At 35.6% G+C, this 24283-nt stretch overlaps 1 protein-coding gene and 1 pseudogene across 2 annotated transcripts in view; both read left to right on the forward strand.

Annotated features, from left to right (window-relative positions):
• The window catches only part of UBE2E2 (ubiquitin conjugating enzyme E2 E2), a 296676-nt gene that overhangs the window by 32391 nt on the left and 240002 nt on the right, over positions 1–24283 (forward strand). The gene's annotated exons all lie outside the window — the stretch shown is intronic.
• Positions 15890–24283, forward strand: part of LOC119237557 (polypeptide N-acetylgalactosaminyltransferase 11-like) — a 141436-nt pseudogene continuing 133042 nt past the window's right edge.

Below are 24283 nucleotides of genomic sequence, written 5' to 3' on the forward strand. Positions count from 1 at the left end.
TATGCTCTAAACCATTAAATTTTGAATTAGCTTTTGTTTACTACAATTTTAGATTGCAATTTCAAAATTTAGGATTTTTTTTTATAGGCGCCATTTACAATTAATTCTCCGGAGGCAAAAAGCAAGAACAAAGAGATCTCTTAATATTTATTTGAAATTTTTTTTTTTTTTTGCCACGTGCACTAATTTTAAGAAACAGTTATTTTTACCAATATTTGCAAAAACACTGAGAAACTACAATTTAGTAAACTCCAGTTTTTTTGTTTTTTTTTTTTAAGGTGGACAAAGGGACAGACTAATTTTCCCACAGCTGGAAGGCAGCAGAGATATACAAGTGATCTCAACACTGGAGAAAATGTCCAGGCAGCTGCTTGTTGAGATCAGAGGCAGCGTTTCTTACCAGCCAGCTGTGGTGACTTTTTAGTCCCCAGTATTTTACTTTTTGCCTTGACTGTGTCCAAAGACAGTGGAGTAGGCATTGCCTGACCCATGGTTACGAACACACAAACGCAACAAAGACAACAAACACCAGGAATAAAACAAAATTAGTTTTTTTTTTTTTTTTTGAACTTTCCCCAAAAGGGGGACCTGCCCCAGTGCTGCCCCACAAGTGGTACGGATAACCAATTAGAGGTCCCTGGGTAGAGACAAACACCAAAGTTTTAAGAATAACAAACACACTAAACGAACCAAAAAACAAATTTTTCAAACGGGCCCCATACAAATGCTACCCCAGTGCTGCCCCACAGGGGATAGCCATTCAGGTGGTCCGGGGACGTCTCCCCTGGTCCACGCCAAGACACCTACCAGCGCGTCCACTTAAGCATCTGGCTACCAAAATTACAGGTTTGCAAACAATTCCACAGGTACTGAGCACAAAAAATACAAATACAGGTACTCAGTACTTCTACAGGTTTGCAAACAATTCTACAGGTACTGAGCACAAAAAATACAAATACAGGTACTCAGTACTTTTACAGGTTTGCAAACAATTTTACAGGTGACTGGGCATTTCAGGAATTTCCCTTTTTATCTTATTGTTTAATATTTAAGGTTAGTCTGAATGGCTAAACATTCACATTTTATTGACTGGTAACTTCCATTTTTAATTTATTCCATTGACAGTCTTGCCTTTCACTTGTTTATCTAAGTTTTAATTCTTCAGTTTAGTCATTCTTATAGGACTTGTTTTAATTTTCATTTTATTTAGGAGCTATACTAATGCCTTAGCAGGTTTTAAAACTTAAAAAAAAATCTTAGTAGGTAAATTGCTAAATTCGGTAATATTCGATATATGAAAGTGTGTAGCTTCACAGCAGTAAACTTGCAATAGCTGTTAGTTCTCAATTCCAGTTTTATCATGTTATAGTTATTTTATTTAGGGAGACACTCATTAAATAGTTTTGTGTCTGTGGTGTACAATAGCACTATTTATAATGCCATTATGGTTCTTCAGAATTTACTATGTCTGCATGGAAAGATACAGATGGAATATGACAGACTCTTTTGGCAGTTTCACCTCCAAGCATTATATGTTGCTTGAAGCATGAGTTGAGTCATCTGTATTTTTTTTTAATATTTATTTATTTATTTTTTATTTATTTATACAAGCACTGGGTACAGTCAGAAGCGCGGGAGGGTGAGAGAATTCACCAGAGCCAGAGCGGGGAGCAGAGCAGGCAGAAGGACTGAAGTACACTGCTGAGGGGAGCAGCGGGCTGCAGGAGAGGTCTGCGCGCCATGTGGGACCCTCCTCCGGTGGCCAGGGAGCAACCGGGGATCGAACTGGCACTGCAGAGGCCGCGGGAGCTTCGCAACCCAGCACTCAACCACTGCGCCAGCGGGGAGGCCCTGAGTCATCTGTATTATTGAGCTGTGCTTATTAAAGCTTTTTGGATAGCCTTAGTGTTTTCTCTGTTAGCAACTAACGGTTGGATAAAATTATCATTCTTTTAGAGTATATTAGTATTCAGTGATTTTTTTTTTTTGCAGTTTTGTGACTATTAATGATGGAACATTACATAGATGTACTAAAGGAGATTAATAATGGTGAACATACATTACATTGATTAGTGAACATTAATAATTAAGGTTTAACTTTATTGTTTTATTTTTATTTAGTTGTCTATGAAATAAACCCCGTCATTGAAAATTTACCCTTTATGTCTAACTGCCTACTCAACACTTCATTTTAATATTTAATAGACATCTGAAAAGTAACAAGTCTGAAAACTACTCCGTTTCTCTTCCCAAGTCTGCTTCACCCATTGTCTTTTTCATTTCAGTTAGTAATCACAAATCCATCTTTCCTGTTAGTAATAAAACTTTGGAGTCATCCTTGATGACTTCTTGATTACTTCTTTCCACTCTACATCTGTTCTGTCAGCAAATACTTTTACCCCTGTCTTCAAAATATAACTAGAGTCTAATAATTTCTTTTTTCCCCCTATATTATCCTGGTCCAACCACCTCAGTTCTTGTTTGAATTTATTGCCACAGCTTCCCAATAGGTCCTCCTGCTTTTGTTCTTTCTTTTCTGTGTCTATTTGTCCTATGACAGAAGAAACCACTTAAAATGAAAGTCAGGTTATATTACATCCATTATAGTGACCTATGAAACAGTAAGTGATCCAGGTCCTTCTTTATCTCTCTGACCTCACCTCATTTTCCCTTGATTACTCCGCTCCTTCTACATTGACCTCTTAAAATGTACCAGCCATGCTTCCACCTCAGGTTCCCTGCATTCTCTGTTTGGATTGCTCCTTTCAATAGCTGTATGACTGACTCCCCACTTAAGTCCTTCCTCAGATCTCACCTCAGTGAGCCTACCTTTCTACTCTGTCATCCTGTGCCCAGTCTTTTTACTCTGTTTCTTTCCACAGGACTAAACACCAAAAATATATGTAATTTATTTATTATGTGTATTGTCTGTGCTCTGCTATTAGAAAGTTAGTATTGTAAAGACTTGGATAATATGTGTCAATAATTTATACTTTATTGACAACAGGGCGTTATTAGCACCCTAGAAGCCTCTCATTCCCCCTTCCACTCATAATTCTCCCTGAATAAGATGGTACTTAAAACTGTTTTTGTTATTTTTAATATGAATGGATATCATTCTCATGCACATTAAGGGCCACTATAGAGTGGTAGTCTGTGTAGTAGAGCTTGGTTCCAGTGAGCTACAGCAGCAACTTCCTTTTATTTATTCATTTTTAAAGATTTTATTTATTTATTTATTTATTTATTTATTTATTTATTTATTTATTTATTTATTTATTTATTTATTTATACAAGCACTGGGTATAGTCAGAAGCACGGGAGGATGAGAGAATTCACCAGAGCCAGAGCGGGGAGCAGAACAGGCAGACTGACAAAGTACACTGCTGAGGGGAGCAGCGGGCGGCAGGAGAGGTCTGTGCACCATGTGGGACCCTCCCCCGGCAGCCAGGGATTGAACTGACGCTGCAGAGGCTGCGGGCAGCTTCACAACCCAGCGCTCAACCGCTGCGCCACCAGGGAGGCCCCGGAACTTCCTTTTAACTTTTGTTTTCCGGTACAGCCAGAATGTACATTGTGTATTTACTAAGAAAAGAGTATTTGTTAAGTTTATAGAAACGTTTTAAATTGTATCTATAATCTTTGCTTCTTACTGCTACTAATGTCACAGGGATAATAGCCTTCAACATTTTACTGGAATCTTTTTATGATTTGGGTGATGATTACTTTATTCTGTTGATAATGTAGAATACTTACTTTGCAGGTGAATAGTAAGGTTAATTATCATTTTTTAAAAATAAAACAATACATTTGTCTAACTCATCTTTCTGCTGAGAAAAACTGTATTATTACTGTTGAGGTGGTATTAGGTTAATAAATTGGTTGTTAAAAGCAGTTAAAATCCTCAAATTTCTTATAACTTGTCACAACTACTTTGCTTGAAAATAATTATCACTGCATAGAAATATAAAGAAAATCAATTAACTATTGAAGTTTAAACAAAGAAAACCTTCAAAGGACATTATCCTAATGGGACTTTTTGGTGAACCAACTTCTTCATCTGCACTAAATCTAGTAATAATAACAGTAATGATAATATCATTTGTTGAGCTTTTAGTTAGTATATATCAAATCCACACGTTATATGCTCCCAACAGTTTAATGGTAGGTATTACAGTTTCATTTTTCAGAATGTTTGTTCAATAACTGAGCTTCATTTTTTCTATCAGAGCTCAAATTTTGGATTGTTTACCCTTTGTTTTGTCTCCTGTCTTCCCCTTTGTTCCTGATTTTTTATTTTGTATTTGATATTTTGAACCCTTTCTTAACAAGCATGTATACTCATTTTGAAGTGATGGTTTTATTTAAGAAAATAACTTATTAAATGTTAAAAATAATAGTGTTTTATGGCTTAGCCAAGAATATTCTACCATTAGCAAAGACAATCATTTTGGCAAGTTTGCAGCTTTTTTTCAAGCGTTGGGTAAGCTAATTGAGCTTACAAGTTTATGGAACTTCAAAAATTTAAAATCACTTGTCTCCCACAGTAGACCATTTCATGGTCTTGAATGAAAATTTTACCAAATCGTTTTTGTCAGAATATGTAAGTATAGTAGGACACAGAAGATTTCATTCTACTAAATGCCAATTTAGAAATTATCTTAACTTTTATATGAACAATTTGAAGCATCAATATTTTTCTTTAACTTGCATATTCATTTTCTTTTTAAAAAAAAGATTTAGTTATTTATGCATGCAAGATCTGGAGTACAGGTCAGAGGTGTCGGGGGTGAGCAGATTTACCCGCTCACAGGAACAGGCAGATTGACTGAAATACACTGCTGAGGGGAGCAGTGGGTGAGTCAGGTGAGTCTGCTGCGCCATGTTGGTAGCTCCCTGGCCAGCCTGGGGATCAAACTCATGCTTCAGTGCCTGTGGACATCCTCATAGGCTGCATCTTCCCTTGCACCACCAGGGACACCCCATATTTATTGTGGACATCCTCATAGGCTGCATCTTCCCTTGCACCACCAGGGACACCCCATATTTATTCATTTTCACTTGATATTTTAGTTATCCTTGCATATCCTGCCTATCAGCAACATAGTCTTGATTTTTCCCTCCAACTATACAGGTGTTTTTTTTTTTTTTTTAAACTTTACCACTTTTCATCTCTTCCTATTGTATCTAGTAAGGTGGATCTTATAGGTGAAAAGCATATCCTGATTTTTCTATGAAAAAGGAAAGTAAATTACTAAGTGAGAAAAATTTTGAAAAGCTTAGGCTTGGTTTCTTCATTTATTTTCAAATATACTTAGTAGAAAATTTTAAGATGAATATGTCCTGTGCAGAAATTTTAACCAAGAAATACAAAAAGATCTTTAGAAATTATATTTTCACCATATGGTGACAAATTTATATTTGCATATATTATTTGTATATAAAGATAGATTAGTGTCTAACTTTGTGGAAATTCTATTTTCCAAAATACATTCTTTCCTTATAACACATTATGTGTTTCTTTCTACAGTCAACTTTTCAGCATTAGTGTTCATTAGCCTCCTTAATGAAGATTTTTATAGTCAGAGTGGAAGAGGGCCAACTTTTTATTGTTAGTGCAGCAGCATAATTAACTCTACAAGGTTTGTTTATTATAGCTGAATACTAGAACAATGCTTCAAAGAAGAAAACACACAGAGAAGATTAGTAAATAACATGGCAATGTGTTAGGCTGGCCAATTGTAGTAATGCCTTCATTGGGTGGTTCTTGAATTTGTAAGCACATGCTTACATTTTTCAGATAATAGAACTAAATTGTCTAATTTTAATTGCCTTTTCTATTGCACTATTGCACTATTGCAAGAAAACAATGGAAATTTTGCATGGAGAAATGATTGTTTTGAAGAAGTGTCATGTGTATTTTGGTTGTAAAAAACAAATAGATGTTAGAAAAGTAATGAAAATTCACTCTAAGGTACATTTTTTTATTTATAATTTTGCTCACTCCTAAAGAAAAATGATCCATTATAATGATAAGTAGAATAAAAATTAGCAATAGGGTCAATATGTGCAGAGCGTGTAGGGCTTTGTTCATTTTGCATTTTTCTGGCAAAGTCCTGATTTCAGATATTCCTTTTACTTTTTTATGTAAATACATCTATAAATGAGAACACCCTTTGAGCCTATGATTTAGTAAATGTGGTTAGCTAGCATTTTAGACATTGTGAGAATACACAAAAAAATGAGGAAATAGTGAAAGAAATTGAGATTACAGTTCATTTACATAAAAATGAAGGATCATAAATGAAAAAAAGCTCAGGATTTATTGTCTAGTAACAAGAGGATACAAAATTGATTAATAGATTGTGTAGTATCAAGAGGATACATAATTGATTAATAGATTATCCATTGTTACAACATTGTTCTAAAGAAGATAAAAAGGAAATACAGTTTTCACATGTAATAGACATTATGCTGAATATTGTCATGTTCTCTACTTTTTAATCTTTACAACATCTGTTCCAGGTAGGTGTCATCACCCTCATCTTACAGTTGGGGAGACTGAACCCCCATTGAAGGTCACAGAAGGCCAAAATTTAAATTCTAAGTTTAAATTCCATTTTCTTTCTGATAAATCATAATAAGTGACTTGAACCCCTCAAAGGTTATACTTTTCTTCAAACTTGACTGAATTGGTATAGAATATTGGATATCTGTACTTAAATGCTACAACTAACCTTATCAAAAGATGAGGCTTTATTTGATTCTTAACTATACCAATTTAGGTTAGGGGACTTGATATTCATAATAATAGCATAAGTAATTGAAGTCATCAGAGTAATCAAGTAATTTTGTTTAGTAATGATATAAGAATAGCATTTTAAACTTTTAAAGGGCACTTGGATATCTTTAATCTTAGCACCTTGAACCTTTTATTAGAGTTACCAATAATTGGTTTAGTTCCCCCCTGACCTTTTTAAAGTGAGGGAAAAACTGGCCTTTTTGAGTTCAGGAACTGTCTTTTGTATTTACATATAAACAGCTTTCATTTCCCTCCCATATTTGGGCAATTACTAATAGTTGAATGAATAAATAAAATGGTATCTTTCAAAAGGAGGTGCAAGAAACTTCAGGTGAATATGTACTCACAAGTTTTTTAAAAAAGACAATGAAATATTTTGAGTAGAGACAGCTACATAGCAATCATATGAAAATGAAACATTTTATTAAAATCTTACTTTCTTTTAAAACCACAGTGGTATATGCACCTTCTCCAAAAATTATACAGTGTGCTTCTATCTTAACCTAAAGTAAAAACATTGATTCTTGAAGAATTGCATAATGTTGATACTTGACCTGTGACAGACCCAGTCTTACTCTGTTGACTCTTCACCATTCTAGGTGGGTCGATAGACACTGATCTAGGAGCTTCATATATGTTAACTGATTTATTTCTTACCAACACTTTTGAAAGTAAGGACTGTTGTCACAGTCTTATCAACAAGATGCTTGAACATCACAAGGTTTGGCTGCATGGCTCCACTGACAGAGGGATTTTTTTCTACTTGTGGGTTTCACATTCACAGATTCAGCCAACCTTGACTTCATTGTTGGTTGCTTGAAAATGAGGATGCAAACTTCTTTCAGGCTGCTTCCTTCCCACAGAGGGCCAATTAAGTTATATCTGGATATGTATCTGTTAGAGAAACCTCTAACCCCTGAGTTGTTCAAGGGTCAGCTGTAGAAAGTCACATAGCTACTAAGTAGATGAGTAAGGATGCAGATTCAGACTGGCTCCCTTTCCTGTTCTCTTAACCTGTCTTCTATGTTGATTCTTCACTCTGTTACAATATTGTGTCATATGTAAAAACTTCAAGTGCTCACTCCAGCCCATTAAATGATTGCTTTGAAGATTTGGAAACTGGACTTGGAGACTCAAGTGAAAATTTTCTGATTTTGTATCAATGGCTGTTATGAGTATGAGTTTGGCATGTGGAATAACTTCATTTCTAACTTTTTTAAATCACATTTAGATCATTAGAAAGCTAGTTAGTCCGGTATTTTAATATTATTCCCTCATTTTATCAACCTTTATCAGATGCACTTACATGGAAAATATTTTAGCAATTTCTATAAAACTGTGTTGGATATGTTGTCTCTTATGATGCTCAGTGTTTCCTTTGTAAGAATTCACATGACATATTCTTCAAGTATTTCGTTTCAGAGGAAAATTACCATATGATCTGGCACACTCCTTGTATCAGCCATTGAGAATAATTTAACTCATTTTGTTTTCTATTTGCTTTGACAGCAAGGAACTAGGAGTTATGTTTCATTTTAATTACAGAAACTTTACGAGCCTATGCTTTTGATACGGGTAGTTACTTGTCTAGATCTCTGTGTCAGTATAACAGCATCAGGGAGTTCATGAGCCTTTCTGAAGGGAATTGGTACAATTGTGTATACTTGGGAATCTGGGGGCATGTCTTTGGCTTTTGTCAAGTATTTAGTTACTCCTCCCCCAAACATAAAGATTCCTTGTTCTCTGGGTTTGCTGTTAGTTTATATTTTAATGATCTAATTGTAGAAACTGTTTCTTTTGCATAAAGTTGATAATCTTTTTGGCAGTCCTTCAGACTGTAAACCGTACTTTTACATTTAATTCATTTTCCTATTTCTCAGTTTTGTCAGGAAGTTGAAAAGCATCCTCCCTGTAATTTTAAGAACATTCAGTCTTGGAAACTTAAAAAAGTAGTTATCTTCATGCAAACTGTGTATTTACTACATTTATTTTCTTGCAAAGGAATTTTTTCTATTAAATATATTACCTTAAAATAGAAATTAAATGATTGACTCATATTTAGAATTAGCATGTTCAAACATGAAAATCTACATATGAAAAAAGTATTACTGTATGTTTTCCTTTGTTTTGTCAGTAATCAGAAAAAAATACAAAGTTCAATTCCATCTTTCTGAAATATATATGTATTAGGACATACAGCTTTTCCAAAATAAATATTATAGGGCAATGATTTGTCATACCCATGTATTATAGATAAAAACTATAACCATTAGAAGAAAATAGAGCCCTTGTTGCCAACTTTACCACTCAGAGAAATTTCTACAACTGTCATTTTAACAGTATTTTTATTAGAGTTTCCTATGCAAATTATATTGACAGGTAGTCTTTATAAATGTGTTATAATCCAAGGGGTGCACTATTAGGTTTTTGATAGAAGTAGTCTGTTTTGGCCTAATTGTTTCACTGTAACAAATAAAATTGCATTTACTCAACCTGGAAAAGAGAAATAAAACTGTTTAGTTTTCACTAGGTGATAACTTGGATGTTTGAATCTGTAAATTGTGTATACATGCATAATTTTCTGTTGAAGAGTTAATGACTGACAAAAAAAATCCTACCAAAGTATCATTATTATTAAAGTGGCTATGTCTGAATTATTGCACAGCACTATAAGTTATGGTGTGAATTGTAATAAATTATTCAGTAATTCTTTGCTTTACAGTTCTAGAACACAGTAACAGAGATCTGAGGACTAACTTAGAAAAATGTAATTAACACTATTGTCCAACTTGCTACTCTGCAGGCTATGTTTGTATGAATTATGTGATTTAACCACAGCATTAAAATTTGGTTTGCCAACAAAAATTTTCTTAAAACAATTTATATTCCCATAATAGAAAGAAACAAACCAAATCTACAGCATTTTCTTGTCATTCTTTGTAGAGTCTATTTTACTTTTCTTTATATTGGTGAAATAGACTGTAAAGAGACTAGAAAGATTACAATAATGGGTAGTGTTTTCTACATTTTATCTCTTAAGAAAGAATATTAAAGAAACATTTTTTGAATGCTGAGCATGTGAAAGGTACTGAGATAGATTCTGTGGACGCATGCAGAAATGACTTTCCTTACCCATGGGTTAAATATAAAAAGAAATAAACTAGGAGAAAGTGGATTATCCAGAATTGATAAAAGAACTTATGAAGAAAAACAATCAACGAGAAGATAAAATTGTAAACTAAAAAGGTTTTTAAAAGTTTATGTTGGTGTAGCAAATAAACTGGAAAAAAGTGTATTCCCAGTGACACAGGCAGAAGATGACAAACTAGTAAGAAAACCATGAAGATAAAGGTGTATGGGCATAGTGCACAAAAAGGTTCACAAAAGAAATAAGGTTACTAAACCGGCACATGGGAAATATTGAACCTTGCTCGGAACCTGTGAAATGTGATTTTAAACAAGAAGGAATCATATGCAATGCTACTAAAACTACTACTGTTGCTGGAGGACTGTGAAAAATAGAACTTTAATTGAAAGCATGTTGGCACTGTGCTTCAGTAGCAACAGAAATGTTGTTCCTATCCTTCCATTCACTAACTTAAGGTTCTTAGCTTATGGGAAATAATTAAAAATAAAGACTATTGTATGTAAGGGTAAAAGTGAACAATGCTCTGTGAAGAAAATGTGGGTGAGTAATTATAGCTAATCTTTTAATTGAATGGTTATTTATCCAATAGAAATAAATAGACAAACTATATAGTAATATGAAAAGATGCATATTAAAAGGAATTAGATTGCCAGTATTTGAGAAGTTGTCTATGTTAGATTGTGTGATAAGGAGATACAGAGTTGAAAAAACCTCTATTCTCATTGGAATGTGTGTTCTACACACATTGATAACACATATTGGTAGTAGTGTTAATCAGTAATTAACTAAAATCTGGTAGGTCGGCTTAAGTTTAAATGTTAAAGTATATTTGACCTTGTTCAAATTACTGTTCACAAAATTCTGATTTGAGACATGTGTTGTTCTAAGCAAAACTCCCTAAGATGTGAAAGGATTACATAGGTATGGGTGTGGTTGATACTCACTTGGGAAGGATTGACCTAGGAGACTTGTTGGAGATTGATGATATATGAGCTGGGGTTTTTCTTTTTGAAGGATAAGCAGAAATTACAAGAGAGGATGGGAGTAAGAAGAGCACTCTGGAAAGGTGGTGTGTAGCCAGCTCAAGGTTATTATACATTCTTAAAGAGATGTAAGGACTCATGATGTGTCAGGAAATCATATTCAAAAGAAATTTGGTAATGAGAATGATAAGCCAGAGCTGCCTAAGTGTTTTATGATTTCGTATAACTTAACTCTCTTCAACACAACTTAGGAACAGTTTATTGTGAGCAAGGGCAATTTAAAGGGTAGCTTTTATTTTAGATTTAAAAAAGCACGGTTTAAGAGAGAAGTCAAAGGTAGCGGTTTACTGTTCGTTAGTTACATGCTGAATGAACAGAAAACAAAAATTCAGATTTAAAGAGGCAGCTAAAGGAAATTGAAAAATACAGGTTTAGAAAGAGAGAAATGGCAGATAATTAGCACTGGTCTGGGAATTGGTTGTAGGTCTAAGCTAAGCTCCCTTGTATTCTCAACATTTTGCTTTTTGTCACAGGTAGTGTCTTTGTCTTGATTTCAGTACCTTCTTTTAATCTAATTTTGTTATTGGGCAGATTTCCTGGTAGCAGGGAGTGAAACACTCCAGCAAATCGGCTTCTGAGAGTATTTGTTAGTAAACTTGCTTTCCAAGTTTAGCAAACCAGTCTTTGAAGTTAATTCAGAAGGCAATACTAGTTTATAAAAGCCAGTGATGCCGCCACCCATCATAAGCCTGGGAGGCAGCTGTGGAGATGATTCTGTCCGTTCTCTAGAAATAGTCATTTCTACCTAATTTTTCTTTTGTTTTTATAAATTTTTGATTACATGCTTTTGGTGTATGTGGGAAAGACATCACTAAATTTAATTGCATTTATAGTCACATGACGTTCTAATTAAAGTAATTGTTTATTTTAGCTATTTGTGCATCTAAGTAACACATCAATACTGTTTGTCATACTGAATGCTCTAAATGCTTGGGGATTTAGAGAAGTTTTTCATAGTCTTTCATTTTAAATAATATTCTGTAATAAGATAGTTGTTTGTATACAGGTGTGGATTATATAAACTGAAGAAACATCTGTGTTTTAATCTTTGACAAAAAACAGGTTAGTTCAAACTGTATTCCTGAAGTGCATATTATTTAATCAAGAGCATTTTCTTAAAATCTTTAAAAAAATGAGAAAAGTGTCATTGTTGACATTATGTCAGTTTCTTTGAAAGCAATTAATAAAGCTGCTTTTAAGCTATTAGGACATACACATTCTTTATAATACTAAATTAGTTCAGTAGCATGAATGCATTTTTGCTGTGTCTTCTTTACATTTTAATTCAGTGCATTAGCTATTTCTTTAATATTTGAATGTTAATTGAAAAGCTTTAGCTGCTTAGTTCTAAGGTCTCAAATACATGCATCCTCCCCCCTTCCACAAAACAACCAAAATAATTTTTTTCCTTATTACTGTCTAGTTCCATTTTATTTCCCCCAGTGGTTGCTAGAGTGAAACTTGGCTTTTATTGGATAATAGACAGTCTGTTGTAGTTCTTTATTCGACTTGCATGTTTTGATAGAACATCAGGCATTTAAAAAAGAATGGAAATATGGGGCCTCCCTGGTGGCACAAGGGGTTAAGATGCAACCTGTGAAGCTCTCTGCAGCCACTGCAGCATGAGTTTGATCCCCCGCCAGGGAGCTACCCATATGGCACAGCAGACCTCTCCTGACTCGCCCACTGCTCCCCTCAGCAGTGTGTTTCAGTCAGTCGGCCTGCTCTGTCTCTGGTGAATCCTCTCACCCCCGCCCCCATACCTCTGGCCTGTACCCCAGTTCTTGTGTGCATAAACAAATCTTAAAAAAAATAAAAACAGATGAATTGCTTAAAAAAAATGGAAATCTATTTATTTGAGTGTTGTGAATCAGCAACGTACCAGAACCTGCTCATTTGTCCAATTCCTACCTCAGGTTTTGGGAATAGGGTGTTTTTATGGGCCATGTATTCCTTTTCTGTAGATGAATGAGTTCCTGGAAGAGACTTTGTTAACCCCTTTCTGTCAATCTCCATCTTTCAGGAGGGGCTAAACAACAGGTATAATGGGCTTAGGTTGTCGTGTAAATGAGGTAAATATAACAACTACAGAACATGGCTCAGGCTAATATCTTTTTTTTTTTTTTTTTTTATAGAGGCATGTTTTATTTCTTTATTTCTTTCTTTATTTATTTGATGGTTTGTTTATACATGCACTGGGTACAGTCAGAAGCGTGGGAGGGTGAGAGAATTCACCAGAGCCAGAGCGGGCAGCAGAGCAGGCAGAAGGATCAGGCTAATATCTTTTTTGTTGGTCTTCTCCTGCCCAACTCTGTTCATTAGAATGGACTCTCCTTTCAAAAAGTCAGTCTCACAAATGACAAGCTGCAAAAAATATCAATAACTCTCCTGGGCTAGTTCCACTATTTTATCTTGCTTGAAGAAAGCAAGTTTAATATATTGCAACTTTCACATTTTTTTGATTCATGGTATGTTTGAATTGAACACATACCCAACATATAGTCTCTTTATACACATCAGCACCACTTTTATCTCTAATTTGGAGAAAATAGTAGGATTTAGTAGAAAATTTAGAATAAAGTCTGGCATTTGCTTTATTTTACCTTCGGTATTATGTAATTAGTAATCAGAAGGAGATCTCCTGTACTTGATATAATTCCCTACATTCTGTATTTCTCCTTTACTTCATTTAGATCTACTTCTTTCATCTGTTCACCCACTGACATTAAAAAAGATCCTCTTCCTAGGAGAAATGCATGTTAGAAATGGATTTTATAAAGAAAAGTTGAAATGACAGAGTATATATATATATATATATATATATATATATATAAAACCATGTGATTGCTCTATAAAGTATGAATTAATTATGCTAATAATAGAGGCTAAGCCTAACACAGGAATGGGGTTGAAATGTTAGCAGCAATGCATGGCAACTGCTTGGGCAAGATTAGAGCCTATAATTGAACATACTGAAAAGATTGAGTACTTACATTATATTGGAAACACAAGGGGCAAAATAGTAGATGCCTCAGAAGGGGAGCTTTAGTGGTGACTAGCAGTTGTTTTTAGTAGTATGAAAGGAGAGATGTCACCAGCAGTTTAGAGTAGAATATGCCAGAGGATGAGTAATGATGTTGGAAATAATTTTGATAAAAGTGGAGTTAGTGGTGATAAGTGGAGATAGTAGAAAACAGAGAAAAAAGTAGAAAACAACTTCAACCTCTGCGTGTCAACTGACTTTAGGTATGATCTGTTGATCTGTTAATCTCCTTGTCCATGAACATGAACTTATTTCTCCATTTGTTTAGTTTTTTGGTTATTTTCAGTTTTTCTCATCTAGTGCTTGTGCATATTTTGTTAGATTTATATATAAGTATTTAATCTGGGGGGGCCACTGTTATAAATGTTACTATACTTTTCATTTCAAATTTCACTTGTTTATTACTGGTATATAGGAAAGCAATTAACTTTTGTATATTAAACTTTTATCCTGTAACCTTGCTATAATTGCTTATTTGTTTCTGGAGGTTTTTGTTGATTCTTTTAGATTTTGTACAGGACCAATCATGTCATCTGAAATTATTTCTTTTAAATGAAAACTGCAGAGAGAAAAAGTCACTTTAGATTATGGAAAATGTATAGAACTTGGGACTTGATTGTTAACAACTAGTATCCCTATAAAATTTCTTGAATAAGTAAGAGCAACTGAAAAGTCATCTCCAAAAAATAAACAAGGCACTATGCCCATTCCCACATCCAGTTGCCTCCTTAAATCACTGCTTCCATGGAGGGAGGTGGGGGAAGGTGAGGGAGGGAGGGAGAGAGGTGGACGGAACTGTGCAAGCATGTGATCATTGGACAGGGAATTATTCAAAAGGTAGCTCTGCTCATTTCATTTAAGCGTTGTGATGATCTGCAAGGTATATGCTAAAAAGAAAGGGTGGTTGAAATGTAGTTCTTAATTTTCAAAGAAACATAATTGTTTTATCAAAAAACCATTTCAATCATTTTGATTTTGTTAAAGACTAAAAGGGAACATAAAAGACTTGACTTCATGCTATTACTATTTAGCTTGGTTCATAGGTAGTTTAATTCTTAGACTCAGGGTAAAAATTTATTAAAATAAACACACAACCAAAGTCATGTGTTCTTCATCCTTTTTATTAGTGTAAAAATTTGGAAAAACAATGTAAATCCATAGTACCTTAGAATAGATGGGCCTGTGCTTCCTCTTATTTTTTTTAAACATGTTTCTAGATTGGGTGACCCATACTACATTTATTTGTACTTTATTTCATTCTACAGAATATTTGTGGTACCTAATAATAATAATAATAATAATTATAATTAAAATAATAGTTAACATCAAGTGCTTATTTATGAGGTAGGTACATGATCTTCTAATCCTGCACCAACCATATGTAGCTACTACTGTTGTCTGTGTTTTGCACTTGAGAAAATACTTAGAGGAGTTTTATAACTTGCCATACTTGAACATTCTGGGAAGCAGAGCTAGAACACAAGCCTAGGAAGTTTAATCTTTGTTCCTAATCTCTGCAGAGGGGAAATGCAAATCAGAATAAATGTCCAAACCAAGAAAAAAATGAAAACTCTGGATGCTCACATCTTTTGGTTCCTCATTTATGTCTGGACCATGAATATGACTGAATTTCTTTTGGCAAAAAAGTAGATGGGGCAAAGTGAATTGGGAATGGGAGAATATCACATGAAACTTTTTCCTTAGGACTTAATTTTTAAATAAAGTCCCCTGTGGGAGCCTCAAAAAGAGTCTTTCTTATAGATATTGGGAATGATTTCTTCAGTAACTTCCCTATATTTCATATAGTGATGGGTTTATGAATAGGACTGCTTGATCCTAAAGTTAAGGCCGTAATGCCGAAGCCTTGTTTGGTAAGAAGAGTTCTGTGAGATACCATGATACATGGAGCTAGGTTACTGCTTTGGTATGATCCATATATAAAATCCAGAATCCTGAAAGGAAATGAATGAATGGGCTGCACATTTGCTAATCAGTCCTGGACTTTGCATATTCCCAGGAAATCAAACGAGAGGATAGTTGAGTTAACATCTTTGTTTTGTTCCTTGGTTAATAGGGAGTGTACTGGCAGTTGTTTGTTTTATGTAGCTCATGATTGAATGGGTAGTTATCCCAGACTAGGGCACTATCATGGAAACCAGAAAAATGAATTTTCAGTAAGAAGAAATTTTTCAGCCCTGTAAAATGTAGCAGAGAGATGCCATGTTCGATAAAGATTATAAAGAGTCCACTCCATTTCAGAGACAGGTCTTTTGTTTATCAGCAGGAATGGCATTGGTTGAGTGTTGCAGAGTAGAGTGCCATTATATTAAGTTCAGGAGTGAGTGCAGTGTGAGAAAGTGGCAAATATATACCCTTGTCTTTGTAGATACAGGCTGTAATGAGAAGGACAGAACCAGAAATTAGGGGCTCAAGTTTGCAAGAGGAATTTTGTTTATGGACCTGAAGAAACTTGAGACTGTTTCCCTGCTAAGGAGAAGGAACGAATGGATAGAAACATTGACGATAAAAGGCAGAGTGATGTGAGGCGTTCATGGTTGGACCTGGAAAGAATGGAATGCCTATCACTGCGGGCGGCAAATAATTTTAGTTCTATTGAAAAGTGTCTCTCTGCCCCAGAAGCTGTTCACCCAGGAGTTCATGTAGTGGAGGTGTTGATAAAGAAGCTGAGTTTGGCCTTTTCATATAGGAAGCTTGTTTTAGATCAGTAATGTTTGAAATCTACTTGTAGCTAGCATGTAGAGTTAAAAGGTAAAGACCAAAGGTCTTAGGGTCTGTGTTGCTGTTGGCGCACACTGAAGCAGAAAAAGGTAGACAGCACTCACTGGACAATGTTGGTTGATTGGAAGGTGTGCGTCTTGCCCAGATTGGGTCTCACCTTCCAGGTGGGGATGATTTCAAGACTAGATGGGAAGCAGAGGAGAAACAGGAAAATGCTTTAGTATCATGTAAAGGTCTAGTTAAGAGAATGCCATGTATTCTGGGGCCCCAAAAAGCAGCTTTAAGTTCATATATGAGCAGGAGCAGCAGCCACCAAAATACTGTGCAGCACACTTCAGCTCTTTGTGGGCAGAGAGCACAAAGCCTATGGAAATAAAAGCAGTCTAGAGAGAAATCAGAGCGGAAGCAAAATGATGTGCAGCTTAATGTAGTAAAGTGCCTAGTAGAAAGTGAAAGGGGAAATTCTCCCTATTTATAAGTGAATAGAATGTTTTCTCTAGTTCTAGCAGCCCCAAGAGAATCAAGAATCTAGAAAAAAGGGGCCCAATAACACTAGGAACTAGGAATTCCTTCAGAGTCTTGATTTGGAGCCTCTTCTGTGTAACTGGGGTGTCCAGAAATAACTTGTTCAGGCGGAGGCTTTAAAGTGGCTCATGCATTTATTGTCTGGCTGCTGTCCAGCGGCAGTGGATCAGAGAGGTCCCTACTTTTGGATCCTTGACTCTTCTTGGGTCAAGACTCCTTTCCTGCTTGCCACTTCTCAAGTGGATGATTTTGCCCTTATGTCTAGTTGACTCCTCCTGGCATAAAGGAGGAGGGTTGCCCACAGGGTGAGGGTCAGAAATCCTCTGCTCCTGTGGAAGGATTGCCTCTGGATACAGGGCATGTACAGGATGGCAGATTTGACTAGACAGGGCTTGGCTGAACTTGTCTTGCTATTCATGCACTCCTTCCTTTAAGAGTCCCATGGGCTTGGGTTACTGAGCACCTCAGGGAGAAACTTAGAAACAAGACTTGGAAGTCATGGGAACCTCACAGGTTTGCAAACTGCTGGGACTGAGCCTTAGCCCACTTTTCTAATAGTCATTCTGCTATCCATCTAGCTAAGATTCTATGTGGTTCAGGTATTCTGGCCCTCAGAACTGTAGAATATATATATATGCCGAGAAGTTAGACTGATACAAGTGCCTACCCATTATTTGTCTCTGAGCACTCCATCTCTGTGCCTTGGTGAATGAAATGAAAGGAAATGGTGTGAGTGAATATATCATTACTGCTTTCTGATACTTCCAGATCCTGTGACAGAAAGTTCCTTGACCAGTCTCATTTGTGTGCACATTTGTTACTAGTTATGATGTTTACTAATGGTTTCAGGAACTCAATGAATAGTTCTCCTAGGTATATAATTGCTTTTCTTAAGCAAATAGAGTTTTCAATTACTAGTCCTAGATTAAGAACCATAATTGCCTAACATTTGTGAAAATTCCTCACAACTAAACCTAATACCTCATTTGTTAACAGGCTTTTCCCTGATTGGATCTACTTATATTTTCTGTAGTTTGTGAGCATCTTGGAGAGAACAAACTTTAATCTTACTTATTTCTCTTTTCCTTGTGCTTATCACACTTTGGTTACACAAAAATGAAGATGATAGTAAAAATGAAGAAAAAGATGTACCTTGAGTTTCTGGAACTTGTATCGTAATGGACTTTCAAAAGATGCTGAGTGTTGGGATATGTGTGTCAAGGGTGAGAGTTTTGAAGTAGGCATATGGGATAGTGTATTTTGTTAGGGTTCTTCAGACAAAGTCAACAGAACACGTGTGCATGTGCGAGCGTGCACACACACACACACACACCCCCCTACGAATATGCATTATTGGACATCGGCTCATGTGATTACAGAGGCTGAGAAGTCCCAAGTTCTGTATTTGGGAAGCTTGAGATTCAGTGTAGTTGCAGTCTGAGTCCAGAGGCTTGAGGACCAGGAAAGCTGATGACATAGGGTTCAGTCTAGTGGCTGACTGGCTCACTAAGAAGAGTTGATGTTTCAATTTGAGTTGGAGGCAGGAAATGATTGAAGTCTGAGTTTGGGCAGTCAGGCAGGAAGAGTTCCCTCTTAGTCCAGGAAGGGCCACCCTTTTCATTCTGTTCAGATGTGAGAACTGGTGGTGTGAGTTCCACTCACATTAGGGAGGGCTGTGTGCTCTACCCAGTGTATGATGCAAATGTTAGTCTCCTCCAGAAACACTATCACACATCCAGACTAATATTTGACCAAATGTTTGGACACCATCTGTGTCCTAGTCAAGTGGATACATAAAATTAACCATTGAAGTGACTTACACTTTAAAAATAACTTATGTTAAAATGAAAAAGTAACTTTATATTATAAAAAACAAAGTATTTTAAGGCTTCATGAATAAGTAATGAACTCCTAAAATTGTGAAATTATGAATCATTCTTTTTACAGGATTATTTTTATTTGATGTTGACATGGTACTGCTGTTCAAAAATGATTCCCATATTAACAGACTTGAACCCCTAGTGATTAAATCACTTTTGTGCAGAAATGGGACAATTTGTACACAATGGGGGAAAAGCACTGTTGTTGAAAGAAGGAAGGTAAAAATGCAGGCAGAGCAGTTGATTTTAAAAAGTTATTTTTTTGAAAGCCCAGTAGCAATGAATTGCTATGCTGCTGTATTTTATTCTCTTACATGTGGTGCTGATTTCTGATCTTTAATTGCAAATTAATAGCAGTGTGTGAATGTAAAGCAATTAGTGTATTACTTGCCTTTTAAGTTGTGAGAACTTATTATTGAAGAAATGCCTTAGTTCATAAGAAAATGACTTTCATTGTCCACATAGTTCATTTTTATGTTCCATAATTTATCTTTCATCACTAAAATTCTTTTGGAAATAATGATGCATTGAATATTCTTCTTTAAAATGTTTTTCATAACTCATCTCTTTTCAATAAGTCTGTGGAAATGAGTAAATGGAATAAAGCTGTGTTTAAAAATGTCCACTTTCTGAGCAGTTTTAATATTGCCTAATCACCCTGGTGTGTTCACTCACATAAAAATTAATAATAGCAATTAGCTCATATTCAGTGTTGATCAGAACCTGGTTTTCTTATATGGGTTATTTTGTTAATTCCTCAAAATAACCATGTGAGTGACATATACTCAATATCACCACTAGAAAACAACTGAGAGTCTACTGTGTGCAAAGTACTGTGCTCAGCAGCGAGACCCTCTTGTTGATGCCACTATTTAGGCAAAAAGGCTGAGGGGCAACAACTACTCTGTTTAATTACCATTGTGAGAAAGGCTATGAAAGAGAAATTTAGGCTGCTTTGAAAGTATGTCACACATGTTGTGTGCATGTGGAGGAAGGCCAGCAAGAAAGAAATTATCTTTGCAAAAAACATCTAAATTGAATAGAGAAATTAGGGGAAGGAAGTGTCTGCGGCTGGGCAGCACTTGTGTGGAGGCCTTGAGGTGAATAAAAGGTGGCCTTTTTTTCAATTTAATTTTATATATTTTTTACATCATTTTTCATTTTTGCACAATGTATGCATTTTCATCTTGGTTATATTCCCCATATAATTCCCACCCCCCTTATTTTGACCCTACTCCCTCCTACACCCCCCCCCCCAGCGTGTCTCTGGTTTATAGTAGCTTGTTGATTTTGATTTTTACTTTATTATACTTAGTCTTTCTCCTGGTCCCTTATTTAGGTTTTCTACATTCCATCCGGTATTTTTCTTTTTCTTTCTGTCTTATTTTGCTGAGCATGAGCCCTTCCAGCTCCATCCATGTTGCTGCCAATGGCATGAGTTTATCTTTTTTGATTGCTGAGTAATAGTCCATTGTGTATATGTACCACATCTTCTTGATCCAATCATCTGTTTTTGGGCATTTGGGTTGTTTCCATAGCTTAGCTATTATAAATAGTGCAGCTATAAACATAGGGGTGCAGATGCCCTGTTGTATTAATGATTCTCTATCCTTTGGGTAAATACCTAGGAGTGGAATTGCTGGGTCATATGGAAGCTCCATCTTTAGCAGGTTGAGGAATCTCCACACAGCTTTCCATAGTGGTTGGACCATTTTGCACTCCCACCAGCAGTGCAGGAGAGTTCCTTTTTCTCCACATCCTCGCCAACATTTGTTGTAGCTAGTTTTTTTAATATGTGCCATTCTCACTGGTGTAAGATGGTATCTCATTGTAGTTTTGATTTGCATTTCCCTGATTACAAGTGGCTTTTTCTAAGGACTGAAATTAGATGACGTGTGATTGGAATCCTGAGTTGTCTGGACTAGAGTGACAACTCAAGATGAAGCTGGCTAGCTAAGTCAGTCTTTTGGTCATGTTAAAGATTTTGTTCTTTTTCTAAGAGCAATGGGAAGCCTTTGAAGTGTTTTAAGTGGAGAAGTCCCAAGAGATTTACTTTTGAAAAAGGATATTTTGAGTGCTGTGTGGACATTGAGTTTGTAATGAATGAAATTTTCTATTGCCATAGAATATTCAGTAACCTTATTGTTGGCAGTTTGATAGGTAGAGATACTTAATTTTTTTTTTTAAAATCCAAAAACTAAAAAAAAAAAAAAATTGAAGAAAGTAAACCACAATCACAAGACTAGGGGGTTTGTTGGGAAAGAAAAAGGGATTATTCTAGGCATAGGAGCCAGGGAACTTCCAGTCCTTTTTGTCAGTTTCTGGAAGACGAAGCGATATTTGAAGCAGAATATATTGTCTGGCAGATCTAGTTTCATTCAAGTGTGAGTTTGAGCTTCTTTCCATTCATAATAATGTTTACCTCCATCCCATCTGATCTTCACAGATAACATCAGAGAGGATGTCACTTAAGGGACTTACTGCAAGATACTGAGGGTTTTATAGATTGGTAAGATATGGTGTGAGGGGAGAAAAGTAGAGATAAGCTTATTTTAATTTAACAGTTTCTATCCTTTTTTATCCTTCCTAGTGATGCCAATGAAAGTAAGACTGTAAGCGAGCTGGTATGTGCATGGCTTGGTTTTTAGAACGCTCCATGATTTTAAATTACTCCTTTGCTGCAGACGGTGACTTCAATAAGTTACCTTCCTCCTACCTCTTTTCCCTAAGATAAAGACAGCAGATTACACTTTAGGTCTTAGAATTGTAGTTCTATAAATGGTACTTAATTTATTCTAATTTTTGCTTTTGAATTTGTTTCATTTTAAGAAACAGATCTTTTAACACTGAGTACTAGAAAATGTACTGCTCTTGAGTAAGGTAAACATAATATTTAAATGAAAAAATTTAATATATAAGCTAAGGAGAAGTTAATTTCTTTTTTCTTTTTTAAAGATTTATTTATCTATCTATACAAGTACTGGGTACAGTCAGAAGTGCGGGAGGGTGAGAGAATTCACCAGAGTCAGAGGGGAGAGCAGAGCAAGCAGACCGAAGAAGTACACCACTGAGGGGAGCAGCGGGCTGCAGGAGAGGTCTGCGCACCATGTGGGACCCCCGCCTGGCGGCCGGGGATCAAACCAGTGCTGCAGAGGCTGCGGGCAGCTTCCAACCAGCGCTGCAGAGGCTGTGGGCAGCTTCGCAGCCCAACACTCAACTGCTGTGCCACCAGGGGAGGCCCAGGAGAAGTTAATTTCTATTTGCAGAGAACTCTTTCATTTACCTTCTCTGAATATTTCCTGACCTCTGAAAGAATAAAAGGCAGAAAGTTTTAAAAATATTAATGCATTTCATGACGCTTTCTGCCTTCTAAAATGCAATGTGTGAAGCTTGCCTTATAGTGGGATCATGACACAGACCTTGTGTGTTCAAATGATCATGTTGCTTTTCCTTTTGGTTGCCTACAGTTAAGCTTTAATGGAGTGAATCCATAAAAATCGCAAGTAGAGAATGTAGGTTGTGTTTTGAGAACTTTAATAAATTTTGGATAAAAATGAAATAGGAAGCTATTTGAAGATACTATCTGGGGATACTATTTTTCATTTTAAGTACTTTTTGTTTTTATTTCTGATCTTGATTGTGATTGAGATTACTTCCTTATATAAAAAGTATTGATTAAAAAAAGAAATAATTTATCTTAGTACATAATATATATTAATACATAGTATATAATTTTAACAATAATTTTTATTGTACCCAAGGTAGAGATAGGGCTTTTTTTTTTTTTTTTGCATTTTTAAGACAAAATAAAACTGAGCTAATTTAAACAGTTGCAGCATTCTGAAAAAAATAAAGGCTTTGCTGTACATGTATTGATAGTAGACATTGTGACCATGTCATGTATGTGTTCCTAATAATGTCTGGCATTATCAGATTGATAACTCAACATGGGGCCTAATCAGATTTAACTATGGTTGGCAGCTGTACACTAGAAGAATAGTAATACAGAGGAAGAATAAAATTAGTTTTTTAATAAGCTGTATTAAATACAAAACTAAAAAATATGTCACAGTGTTCATTATTTCACAGCAACAAGTAGAACTATTATATTCACACAGTAACCTTTTAAATCCATGCTGACTTACATTTTCAAAAATTGGCTACTGCCAGAAGCTAGATGTGCTGATAATAAGAATGTCATTTGATAATTGATAGTGTGGTTTCACATAGCTATGATTCCCTGCAAACTTCAAAGGTCAACATTTGTATCTATAAAGTATGTAGTATGTGTTTACTATGTAAACCTCAGACTATCCACATCACCTAAGTGAGAACTGCTTATTTTTCCTGTGATCAGCATAGCTGTTTCTCTAAGAAATTATTTATTACAGAATTGTTTCCTCCTTTGCTTTTAAAAAAATATAATAATGAAAAGTTAATATAAATGATATATAATAAATTAAGGATCTATAATTAATTCTGATTATGTTATAAAATATAGTCTAGGTCTTAGAGTTTAATTAGCTCCATTTACCAAATGCTTAGTGAATGCCTACTATGTGCTGGCCATTCAGGCTTCTATAGTTTTGATCAAAACTGCAAAGATGGACCTCCCCGGTGGCTCAGCAGTTGAGCGCTGGGTTGCGAAGCTGCCCGCAGCCTCTGCAGCGCCGGTTTGATCCCCAGCCGCCGGGCGAGGGTCCCACATGGCGTGCAGACCTCTCCTGCCGCCCGCTGCTCCCCTCAGCAGTGTATTTCTTCAGTCTGCCTGCTCTGCTTTCTGCTCTGTCTGGTGAATTCTCTCACCCTCCTGCGCTTCTGACTGTACCCAGTGCTTGTATAAATAAATAAATAAATAAATAAATAAATAAATAAATAAATAAATAAATGTCTTAAAAAAAACCTGCAAAGATACCATTCAAAGCACTATTTTTGAGGATGTCATTAATCTTTAATGACTAATTTTCAACTATTGAGAGTAGGCAGGACAAAAAGGGTCTAATTTCTAAATCGTGTTGCATAAAGTATATGCACAGACTTTTCTGTTTTTCTAGGTGGGATTCTCAGCTTTTAGTGTTCGGAACCTACTGAGTTAGTTAAACT

The sequence above is a fragment of the Talpa occidentalis genome, unplaced genomic scaffold (assembly GCF_014898055.3).
Source record: "Talpa occidentalis isolate TD23 unplaced genomic scaffold, MPIMG_talOcc4v2.1 talOcc4.10, whole genome shotgun sequence".
Classification (NCBI taxonomy): domain Eukaryota; kingdom Metazoa; phylum Chordata; class Mammalia; order Eulipotyphla; family Talpidae; genus Talpa; species Talpa occidentalis.